Genomic DNA, 12,830 nt, shown 5'->3' on the forward strand with positions numbered 1-12,830 from the left:
TTCCTTCCTTCCTTCTTCTTTCCTTCTTCTTTCTTTCTTTCTTTCTTTCTTTTCTTTCTTTCTTTCGTTCTTTCTTTATTTCTCTTTCTTTCTTTCTTTCTTTCTTTCTTTCTTTCTTTCTTTCTTCTTTCTTTCTTTCTTTCTTCTTTCTTTCTTCCGCTCTTTCGTTCTTTCTTTCTTTCTTTTTTTCTTTCTTTCTTTCTTTCTTTCTTTCTTTCTTTCTTTCTTTTTTCTTTCTTTCTTTCTTTCTTTCTTTCTTTCTTTCTTTCTTTCTTTCTTTCTTTCTTTCTTTCTTTCTTTCTTTCTTTCTTTCTTTCTTTCTTTCTTTCTTTCTTTCTTTCTTTCTTTCTTTCTTTCTTTCTTTCTTTCTTTCTTTCTTTCTTTCTTTCTTTCTTTCTTTCTTTCTTTCTTTCTTTCTTTCTTTCTTTCTTTCTTTCTTTCTTTCTTTCTTTCTTTCTTTCTTTCAATTTAACCAACTTTATTACATACATGCTTGTGTTTGGGTTTCAGTCATGTAAAGAACAACACCCATCACCAGTGCAACATTCCCATCACCAATGTCCCAAATCTCCCTCCTCCCCACCCAACCCCCGCCTGTACTCTAGACAGGCTTTCTATTTCCCATGTACATTCTCATTATTAGGATAGTTAAAAACATAGTATTTCTCTAACTAAACTCATCATTGTTTGCGGTGAGCTTCATGAGGTGAGCTGTAACTTACAGCTCTCTTCTCTTTTGTGCCTGAAAATTATTATTGCAAGAATCTTTCATTTTTCTTAAAACCTATAGTTGAGTGAGACCATTCTGTGTCTTCCTCTTTCTCTGACTTATTTCACTCAGCATAATATATTCCATGTACATCCATGTATAGGAAAATTTCATGACTTTATCTCTCCTGACAGCTGCATAATATTCCATTGTGTATATGTACCACAGTTTCTTTAGCCATTCGTCTGTTGAAGGGTATCTTGGCTGTTTCCAGAGTCTTGCTATGGTAAATGGTGCTGCAATGAATATAGGTGTAAGGAAGGGATTTTTGTATTGTATTTTTGTGTTCCTAGGGTATATTCCTAGGAGTGGCATAGCTGGGTCATATTGGAGCTTGATCCAGTTTTTGGAGGAATCTCCATATTGCTTTCCATAAAGGTTGACTAGACGGCATTCCCATCAGCAGTGGATAAGAGTTCCTTTCTCTCCACATCCCCCCCCCCCAACACTGCTTGTTCTCATTCTTTGTGATGTGTGCCATTTTTTGTGGTGTGAGGTGGTATCTCATAGTTGTTTTGATTTGCATCTCCCTGATGATTAGTGATGTGGAGCATTTTTTCATGTGTCTTTTGGCCATATGTATTTCTTCTTTGTCAAAGTGTCTGTCCATTTCTTCTCCCCATTTTTTGATGGGATTAGATGTATTTTTATTGTAAGTTTCTGTCAGTGCCTTGTATATTTTGGAGATTAGCCCCTTATCTGATGGGTATAGGGTGAATAGTTTCTCCCACTCAGTGGGGGGCTCTTGTATCCTGGGCACTATTTCTTTTGAGGTGCAGAAGCTTCTCAGTTTAATATATTCCCATTTTTTAATCTCTGCTTTCACTTGCTTGGAGAGTGTAGTTTCCTCCTTGAAGATGCCTGTAGTCTCAATGTCCTGGAGTGTTTTACCTATGTGTTGTTCTATATATTTTATGGTTTCGGGTCTGATATTGAGGTCTTTCATACATTTGGATTTTACCTTCATACATGATGTTAGCTGGGGGTCTAATTTCAATTTTTTGCAAGTAGCTATCCAGTTGTGCCAACACCACTTGTTGAAGAGGCTTTCTTTGCTTCATTTAGGATTTCTTGCTCCTTGAACAAGAATTAGGTGATTGTACGTCTGGGGAACATTCTCTGAGTATTCAAGCTGATTCCACTGATCTGAGGGCCTGTCTTTATTCCAATACCATACTGTTTTGATAACTATTGCTTTGTAGTACAGTTTAAAGTTGGGGAAAGTAATTCCTCCCATATTCTTTTCACAAATAATTGCTTTAGATATTCTAGGGGTTTATTGTTCCAAACAGCAGTGATGGAACAGAACTTTTAGAATAGTAAAGAAAGACTCCATCCTAGGTTCCATCCTATGACCTGTGCAAATACCAAGTCTCTAATTACAGAGGCCTGATTTTATCATCCAAGACTGAGCAGAAAGTTTCCAGACAGCACAAAAGGACTATGGGGAGAGTAAAAGAGCATGCAGGAGCCTGTAGTTATAACCATGATAGTATACTTCAAGGGCGGGAAACCCTGTATTCTTAGGCTAGGAAATTCCCTTTCTAATCTCTCCAATATTTAATGTGCCTATGCAAAAAAAAGTAGCACAAATTAAAATTTGTTGTTGTTGTTGTAGCTGTTATTTGTGCTTTTGTTTTTGTTTTTATTTTGGAACCATGTTATTGTTTGGTTGCTATATTATAGTCTGTGGTGCTTTTCTGTTTTTTTTTTTTTTCATTTTTTGTATAGTTGTTAGTTTTTTCTTCCTTTTTTTCTTAAATTGATATTTATAGTCTCTAAAAGGACCCCTCCCATTTTTTGCTTGTTTGCTTGTTGCCTCCCCCTTTTTCCTTTTTCCTTTCATTCAAACAGAAACCATATAACTTGAACCATCTTGTTCTGCCTCACAAATAAGGGTGGGGGATATTGCGAAGGGTACCAAGGCCAAACAGTCATATGACATTGAGTGGAAATAAAAATGATCAGACTTAGGTACTAACTCCAAAGCCAACAACAACAGAATCGATACCCTACAACAAGCTAGACACAGAGGGGACCACTTATACTAGGAGCCTGGGGGCAAAGGAGGGGGATATGGGATGCATTCTGGGATTAAGGGTGGAGGGAATTAGTGGTGGGAATGCCCCTGATTCAATTTCACTATGCACCTAAAATATTATGTGGAAAGATTTGTCAAAAAGAATTTGGTCAAAATAAAAATTATTATTAAGAGAAATCTTGTATTCTTATCTCTATTAGACAAGAGATTGTTTGTATATATAACCTGTTTCCATTTTAATGTGCCTATGCACAAAAGAACAATGCCACAAGGTATTACTGGTGCATGTGGGGGCCAAGGTATCAAGACCAACAATCCCCATAACCTTTTCCTTACATGAATTCTAAACAAAGATATCTCTGTTAAATTCCGTACTAAACAGATCCCAAGAATGGGGAAAATTGTCGCTACATACAATGATATTTGATAATGGTTTTGCTTGTTAAAGGAATGTATCTAAAGAGATATTCAAAGGAGATTTTTATGTCCTCTTTAAGTCTTTTGAAATTGGCGGGAAAGGAGTAGAATCTGGAGCACAGCTTCAGCTTTGGTTTGGTTTTGTGGAGTCTAGGGAAGATGGCTCCCAACAATCAAGTATCAGGAAGTATCCACAAGCGGGGAACTTTTTAGCCTCCAAATCTGGTAGTAAGCAAAAGTTCACGTTTGAAGGCAGGTGAAGGAAGAGGGGCCACCGAGAGCAAATCAATAGCAGCTGAGTGTCGGTCTCTTTTCATGTTGAGAATCAATCTTTTCACTTTGGAATCTGGTTGGCATCTTGCTGGGATGGGGAGAATGATCTGGTTCGTGAGGTCTTAAGGACTGAAGGTGAAAAGGTTAAACGTGGAGAAATGACATGGAGGGCTAGGAAAGGGTTTATAAAGTGGTGTGTGAAGGGGGGAAGGATAGGTTATCTATGATCTGGTGGAAAACAATATACAGCATCGACATTATATCTTTTACAGAAAGACAATAGACTGGCATTGGTATGGCGAACACATGTATGTCTTATACGCATACATCGGCAGACACAGAGGATTGATCCGTGGATTGCCTTTGAAAAGTTGACCCAGGTGATATGGGACAGAACACTTAATGGGAATAAAAATGAAAAAAAAATTATATAATAAAAATAAAAGAGTAAAGCTGGCAAGTCTGATATAAAGGTTTTCCTTTTTTCTTTCTGAGGGCCAATTGTGGTTGGTGAGGATGAACTCAACTGGAGAAAGGATTCATAGATTAAGCTATCTATAGAGGATTCTTAAAAATAATCAGTTTTGGGGGGGGCTGGAGCAATGGTGCAGCAGTAAGGCATTTGCCTTGCATGCAGCCGACCCAGGACCCACCGAGGTTAAATCCCTCGGTATCCCATATGGTCTTCCAAGCCAGGAGCAATTTCTGAGGGCAGGTCCAGAAGTGAGCATCATTGGGTGTGGCCCCCAAAATCCAAAACAAAAACAAAACAAAGCAGGTGTGTGGTGGGGAGGAGGGAGAATTGGGACATTGATGATGGGAATGCTGCACTGGTGATGGGGGGTGTTCTTTACATGACAGAAACCCAACCACAATCATGTTTGTAATCGTGTTTAAATAAAATATTATTAAAAAACAATCATTTTTCAAGTCTAAAAAACAAAGTGATATGGCAATGCACACTGTATGAGGAAAATATACAATGAAGTTGATGTTATATCTATTACAATGAACATTAAACAGCCGCTGGTATGGCAAATATTTACACTCATAATTATATATCAACAGATTCTTAAGGATCGATCCATGGTTTACTATTAAAAAACTGACCCAGGTGAAACAGGACCTTAAAAAAGTAGAGAGAAGGGCCGGAGAGATAGCATGGAGGTAAGGCATTTGCCTTGCATGCAGAAGGACAGTGGTTTGAATCCGGCATCCCATTTTGTCCCCTGAGCCTCAGAGGGTGATTTCTGAGCATAGAGCCAAGAGTAGCCCCTGAGCGCTGCTGGGTGTGACTCAAAAACAAAAAACAAACAAACAAGCAAACAAAAAAGTAGAAAAAAAAATAAAATGGAGAGGGAGTTAGAAAGGAAAAAAAAATAAAGCCAGTAAAGGTTGTCCTATTCTTCTGGACCAATAATGGTTGGTGAGGGTAAGCTTTAGCCATTACTGGGGAAAGGCCTTCCTGTATTGGATTATATATAGAGTATTCTAGAAATCTACTTGGTCTGGTAATGATTACTGTATATGAAGTATATACCATGGAGTATTATCCAGCGGGCATTGGGTATCCCATTTCCTTTCCTAAAAGCAATTTAAAATTCTGAGCGTTATGGTATCATGGTAAACTAAATACAGTACTAGCACGGATGCTAGCGAATTGGGAAATGAGGATTCATGAGGAAGAACACCAGTTGAGAGAAGATTCAGTGCTGGTGCTAGGAATGGGGCCCTGCTGTGAGGGATCCCTGGACAGCCTGGTTCCCGCCAGGTGACTGGGAGAGACTGGCTAGTGGTCCCTTCCTCTACCCCCACCCTCACCCTGACTCACCATCTCTGCCCTAAGCCTGGCTGAGTGGGAAGGCTGCTTATGGTCCTGTTGAGGGCTTAGTTCTGGGGCCTGTCACTTAGCTCCCTCCATAGAGGCTTTCCCATCCTCAGTTGAGAGAAGATTTGGTGCTGGCCCTTTGTTCATTCTCTTGAATATCTTCATCTGCCTTGAAACAGGCTCAAACTAAATAGAAATTGAGGAAAGCTTATATTTTGGGTAATTGCTATTATGTGTTTTGTATTCTGATTAGAAAAACCACTATTTGAAGATGATCTAATTTCATGCCACTAAATATACCAAGTTGAATGATTTTATTTTTTCTTCAGATGCTGCATTATATAAGTTATGGACAAAGGCAAATGTAAAATAATACACTTGTATAAAGAAAGCCTATGTTAGGGCTGGAGTGATAGCACAGCAGTAGGGTGTTTAATCCCTTTTATACACACCCTCCACTGAAATAGTGACAGGGTTGCCAGTCCCTCTCTGTTTTGTTTTCTTTGTTTTTTTCTTTCTTCTCTTTTTAAAATTTTTATTGTGACCTAAGTGCATTACAATCTTTCACTGCATCATTTATGGTACATAGTAACAATGAATGAGGGGCATTCCCCCACCACAGTGCTGTCCTCCCTCCACCCCTGTTCTCAGCATGTATCCCATATCTCCCTCCTTTACCCCAGAATGCTAGTGCAACTGGTCTCCACTTTACAGCTTGTTGTAGATTGAGCATCCATTCCGTCGTCATTGGAGATAAAAAGGATAAGAAAAAGGAAGAAAAAAAAATTGGTAACAACTACCAAAACAAGAAAGAAGAGAAAAAAAAAAGGAAAGAAAAATGGAAAAAAAATGCACCCAGCAAATAAAAAAATCATCAAATAATAACCACAAGAGTGAAAAAGAAAGATAGAAGTGGAAGAAAAAAGAGAAGGAAAATAAAGAATAAAGTCAAAAAACTAAAAATCAAAACAAATAAGTAAAAGAAGGGGTGCTGGGAGTGGCAGGTTTGGCTGTTCCCCCCACTTTTTTTTTTTTTTTGCATAGGCACAGTAAGCATTGGGGGAAGAAGAGAATTCCTGTGGCCAAAGAGATTCAGGGTTTTTCCATCCTTGAAGCATACCATCATGGGATCAACCCCTGGCTAAATATATACTCATTACCCCAATCCCCAAAGGCTTTTCTGTAGGTGCCAGGAAACTTTCCCTCTCAGTTGTGTGTGAGAAAATCAAGCCACTGTAGCTAGTGATCTTGGTATTTGTGCAGGTCATAGGACGGGGTCTAGAATAGAGTCTTTATGGTTCTAGAGGTTCCTATCCATCATTGTTGTTGTGTTTAGTCTTCTGTAACAACTGCTCCCTGTTTTCGTTCAGTCCCTAAGCCTAAGCCTAGGATATTATGGATCCAAAGGTTCTGCTCAGTCTCTGTTGTCCAAGTTGGGCCTCTGAAATAAGACATCTTGTTTTTTTTTTTTTTTTTTTGTTTTTTGTTTTTTTTTTAAGAGTCCTGGGCTACAGCCTAGGGTATGGTTTTCCTTATTGGTTTCAAGGTAGGTTCTGTTCAGTCACTCTTGTCAAAGTCAGTTTTCTGTTGTTGGTGTTTCATTGGTCAAAGGGCGATACATCTTCTGATTTCCATATAGTGTTAGGTGATGTGATAGGACAACTTGGTCTTAGGTCAAGTTGTCATTTCCTTGCTGTCATATCAAAACTGGCACAAGTTGGTGCCAGAAAGTGTTATAAATCTCCCAATGGAGCTTAGTTCCTGGTGTTGTTGCCCGGAGCTGTATCAGTTCTAATTCTGGGATCTGGGGTTTGGGATTGGACTAACAATATCCAATCTCCTGGAGACTGCGTTGTATCCACATGACACATGTTCAGGATGGGAGGCACCCTTCTGTTATAAAAGGTGTGATTTCTAGGGAGGAGAAGCAGATGGAGGGGCCGGGCACAGAGCTGGCTTCCAGTGCCTTTATCCTGGAGACTAGCTCTTCCCAGGTATGGGTTAGGGGACACCCTATTCCAGAGGCATTCTCCCTAGCTTGGGGGATGCTGGGAGGCTTGACAGGCCTCCAGTCATTCCCTTATTTCTCCCCCCCCCCCCACTCCAGGCCTTCCCTGGTTGCTGGCCCAGGTGGACTCTATCGTGGTCCTCAGGCTTTCCCCCTTTCTTTCCCGACACATGGGGTGAATGGTGGGCCGATGCAGCTCTGGTGTATGTCGGGACATTACGTTGTGATATTCACTGGTATTTTTTTTCTCGTTGGTCTCCATTTCAAAAACCGCTCGGGGGTGCCATATATATTTAAAATAAAAATGGTAGGATTGACTCTCATTTTGGAAGAGACCAGTTCGGGTGGGGGTACCATATATTTTCAAAATAAAAATGAGAGGATAGACTTTCAGGCTGGGAAGAAGCCAGTACTCTTTACCTACTCGTTTACTCTAAGCAGCCTCTTGGCCTCTTCCTTCTTTCATTGTGTAACTGTGGTTGCTACCATACTAGATTTCCAATTAGTTCCCATAAACGATGACAATTGAGTCCACTATCTTAAGTTAGATTGTTTATTTTCCCCACTTTTTTTTTAATCTTTTCTCCTGTTTGTGAATTGTTCAATAAGATATTTTGGTGAAAGAGTCCCTCTCTATCTTTCCTTCCCTTCGTTATTTGTTAAATAAGGAAGTTTGTAGAAGTGTCCCTCCATTTAATGTTTATATAAGAACCAAGTCAATTGGATTGTTGGACTTGTTCTAGCATCCCCATAGGCACCAATCTCGCCATGTGACACTGTTCTTCCTTTGCATAGGTACATTAAAATGAGAAATTATATACAAACATGTTCTTACCTTATAGAGATGGGAACACACAAATTTTCTTAAATGGTGAAAATTGTGTCCACTGTCTTAAGTTAGATTGTTTATTTTCCCCACTTTTTATCTTTTTTCTCTTTGTGAATTGTTCAATAAGGAATTTTGGTGAAAGAGTCCCTCAGTTTAATGCTTATGTTTGAACCAGGTCACAGAGATTTTTGAACTTGTTCTTGCTGACCCCTTATGCGCTGATAAAGCCAGGTGGCATTAATCCTTGTTTGCATGGGCACATTAAAATGGAAAATACTATACATACAAATAAGTTCTTATCTAATAGAGATGGGAACACACAAATCTTGTAGTGCAATGGAACCTTACACCCTGAACATTGACATGATGACCTGGCACAGGCCGCAGAGGTTTGGGCATTTTTCAGTCACCCCTGAACCAGGGAAGCCATCTATGAAACATCCAAAGTTGTCTATGACTTCACCTGAAAGTAATTCTCTACCAGGGAAGACCCTACTGCTGCTCTGACATCGATTTACTCAAAAGAGTCTTCCCTTATCACTGAGAAGATTTAAGCAACAACAATGACCTGCGTACTGGACAGGGCTTTTTGTATTGCCCTTTAATTGTGAGTTAAAATTAGATGCCGCTCCACACCATCCTGACTTCAATGTAGGATATACAAATTCCAGGACCTTCAATACAGAAACATGATACCAACAACAGAGACTGTGAAAAATATAACTGTATGGACCCTACAGACAATGACCGGGATTGGACAAACTAGTTTGCCTGGAGTCTAGAAATGGTCTTATGTCAGGAAACTTCAGGGGTAGGATCTCCTTGTACTTAGGCCAGAGAGTTTTTCCTTTCCATGACTCCCATACTTTGGTGGGCCCATGCAAACGATAATTGCCACTCTAACATTGTTTTTACAGTGCTCCTTTGACTCTAAACCTTTAAGAAACCACTGGAACTGCAAAAAAAAATGGTTTACATTAGTGTTAACATATATACTTTTAGTTACACTAGCATTCTGGGGGACAAAGGAGGGAGATAAGGGATATATGCTTGGGAACAGGGAAGAAGGGAGGACAGCACTGGTGGTGGAAAGGCCCTCATTTATTGTCACTGTGTACCTTAAATATCACTGTGTAAGAATTGTAATTCACTTTGGCTACAATAAAAATAAAAAAAGTGGGATTCTTATCCCTAGAAGATAGGATCTTGTTTCTGTGTCTATGGTTTCCCCTTTTTTACTGTGCCCATACAAAAATGTATGGTGTCGTATTGTGTTGATGGTGCTATTCTGGGTAAGGATGACAGGCTGCACACACAGTCTCTGTGGTCTGGTTTGGATCTGACCTTTTATCCCAGTCAAGGATTTTTGTACCAAGCAGCACCAAAAATGGTAAGGATAGAGAAAAAATGTATATATTAAAATAGAACAAATAAATAAAACTGAGTTAAAAAAAGTATTCGAAGAAAACAAGTGGCGGAGGAGGCCACCTGTATATTTAGGAATACACATTTTAAGATGCATTATTATACAGCTTCCATAGGCAATATAAGACTCCCAATTGATATATTCTTTTTTCTTTTTTTTTTTTTTTTTGTTTTTGTGGTTTTTGGGTCACAATCAGCAGTACTCAGGGGTTATTCCTGGCTCCAGGTTCAGAAATTGCTCCTGGCAGGCACGGGGAACCATATGGGGCACCAGGATTCAAACCGATGACCTCCTGCATGAAAGGCAAATGCCTTACCTTCATACTATCTCTCCGGCCCCCAATTGATATATTCTTGTGGGAAGTGAAAGCCAAGGTACTTTTTTGTATCACAGGCCTTGGAGTTGAGTTTGAGACATGTTTTGTGGCATTACGGAAACCTATAGTGTCCTTGAGCTGGGGGTTTTGCTGAAGCTGATTCCTGTATCATGCAACAGTCCACGATTTGGTGGGGGTGAGAGGGGCCTTCAAGCATGAGTCAGCAGGTGTGTTGGTCATAGTTCTTTGCCGAGGCATGAGATCGGGGGGGACCCAGAGGGTCTCCCACACACTGCATCCTCCTACCCTCTAATAAGCTCAATTTTGTAGACAAACTTTCAGTTAGTTTTGTTGCCTCCCTACTATGGACCTTTATATCCCCATGCATGAGAGTCATTATTCTGTACACACCTCTCTCTTTCTGACTGACTCCTCAGCATGTTACCTATATAGTTCCATCCATATAGTGGTAAATTGCATGATTTTATTTTTATTAGAGCTAGGTAGTATTCCATAGTTATATATATATATATATATATATTTATAAACACACATATACATGCGTATATGCATCTATATATATATATATATATATATATATATATATATATATATATATATATATATACATTTTCTTATCCAAATATCTGTTCTTGGTTACTAGGTTGTTTCTAGACTTGGCAATTGTGAATAATGCTGCAGTGAACATAGGAACACAATTGTTTCTTAAATAGATTAATTGTTGTTTTGATCACATATCCCTAGATTTATGTAGAATTCACATTCATCTGTTCAGTTGATATTCTTTATTTGGACAATAAGGCATACAAACACCTATTTCTGTAGTTCATTTCTTTTTCTCTCATTTTAGACTATGCCCAGTGGTGCTCGGAGTTTGGATCTGCACTCAGCAATCATTCCTGGCAGGCCTCAGTGCACCATATAGATGCTGGGGATTGAAAACTGGTTGGCCTTGAGCAGGCAAGCATACTACCTGAGTAAATTGTTCTGCTCCTTCCTTCCTTCCTTCCTTCCTTCCTTCCTTCCTTCCTTCCTTCCTTCCTTCCTTCCTTCCTTCCTTCCTTCCTTCCTTCCTTCCTTCCTTCCTTCCTTCCTTCCTTCCTTCCTTCCTTCCTTCCTTCCTTCCTTCCTTCCTTCCTTCCTTCCTTCCTTCCTTCCTTCCTTCCTTCCTTCCTTCCTTCCTTCCCTCCCTTTAAACTCGATGGATTATAGGAGACTGGATAGATGGTACAGGCATTAGGGTACAGATCTTATACGTGTTGCGCCCAACACTGTGTGTTTCCCTGAGCATCACAGGGTATGGATCTGGAGGCTCTTAAGCATGACGGAGGCAACTGGATAATCCCCAGCATTGTAGGACTCCAGAAGCTCTGTCTCCTCAGACTCAAATACTGAACCGCTAGCCCAGTAGACTAAAAATCACAGAGAGGAGCTCTCAAATTTCAAACTAACACTTGGAATGTCTGTCACAGAATAAACACAATAACAGCATTGTTTAAAACAAAACAAAAACAAACAAGATGGAATCCTTTGTGGAGTATATCCTAGTATATGGAGTATATGGTATTCATGATGATAGTATTTTCTAAAAAAAAAGAGAGAGAAAGAAGACTACTAGTATTCTTAGTGTTTTCTACTTATTAGGTATTAGATACATGTGATTTCATTTAATAGTCATACTAACCAATCAGTTTAGTTATTATTCCCTTAATTTTGGAAAGAAAACTGAGGTTTGGAGACTCTTTTGTACCAAACTACATTGTACAAAACAGTAATTCATAACAAGTTCAGTCTCTTTTCATTAATTGTCTCCTTTCTAGTAGAGATAGTCTTTGTATAGCCACCTGACTGAAATGCTCATTTGAGATATAGAAAAGTATTTTTCCAATTGCTTTAACTTTATTGTAATTGTTGAATAGGTTTGAAAAATATATTGCTTTACATATTTCCAAAAGACAAAATTTGAAACTTAAACTACTAAAAAGTTATCACAATTACATTTTTTAAAATAAGCAATGTCTATAGTCATAGAATTAAGTATTTAAAATGATTACTTTGCATATTTTATCAAAACTATAGTCTGTCAGAGGATGTTAGTTTAATGAGAGTAGCTAATAGTAACAGAAATAATAAACAATAAACAATTGCTCATACCATTCTAAACATAACTGTAATGATAATATTTAAAAGGTTTTAATTATAAAAGAGTTGCCAACAAAAGAATAAACCAGAAGTTCTTTGTGAGTGCTTAAGAGTGGATCACAAGATTTGACTACAAAGTTGAAACAAAACAGTCTTCATTTTTGTGCTGAAATTTAGTTTGGACTCAGATAAACAGAACAACAAGAGAGAAAATAGTAAGGATTTTGTTAGTATAAAAAGTTTTTCTGATGTACTTGGGGGGAAATGCTATAAAAGACATAATAATTTGGGGCCGGAGAGATAGCACAGTGGAGGGGGTTTGCCTTAGATACAGAAGGATGGTGGTTTGAATCCTGGCATCCCATATGGTCCCCAAACCTACCAGGAGTGATTTCAGAGCATAGAGCTAGGAGTAATCCCTGAGTGCCCTGCCAGGTGGGACCCAACAACAACAACAACAACAACAACAAAACAAACAAAAGACAATAATTTTTCTAAAATATATAATCTGTGGGTTATCTATATAGTTTTCTTTTTCTCTTTCTTTCTTTCTTCTTTCTTTCTTTCTTTCTTTCTTTCTTTCTTTCTTTCTTTCTTTCTTTCTTTCTTTCTTTCTTTCTTTCTTTCTTTCTTTCTTTCTTTCTTTCTTTCTTTCTTTCTTTCTTTCTTTCTTTCTTTCTTTCTTTCTTTCTTTCTTTCTCTCTCTCTGTCCCTTCCTTCCTTCCTTCCTTCCTTCCTTCCTTCCTTCCTTCCTTCCTTC

This window comes from Suncus etruscus, chromosome 1, assembly GCF_024139225.1.
Source record: "Suncus etruscus isolate mSunEtr1 chromosome 1, mSunEtr1.pri.cur, whole genome shotgun sequence".
Lineage (NCBI taxonomy): Eukaryota > Metazoa > Chordata > Mammalia > Eulipotyphla > Soricidae > Suncus > Suncus etruscus.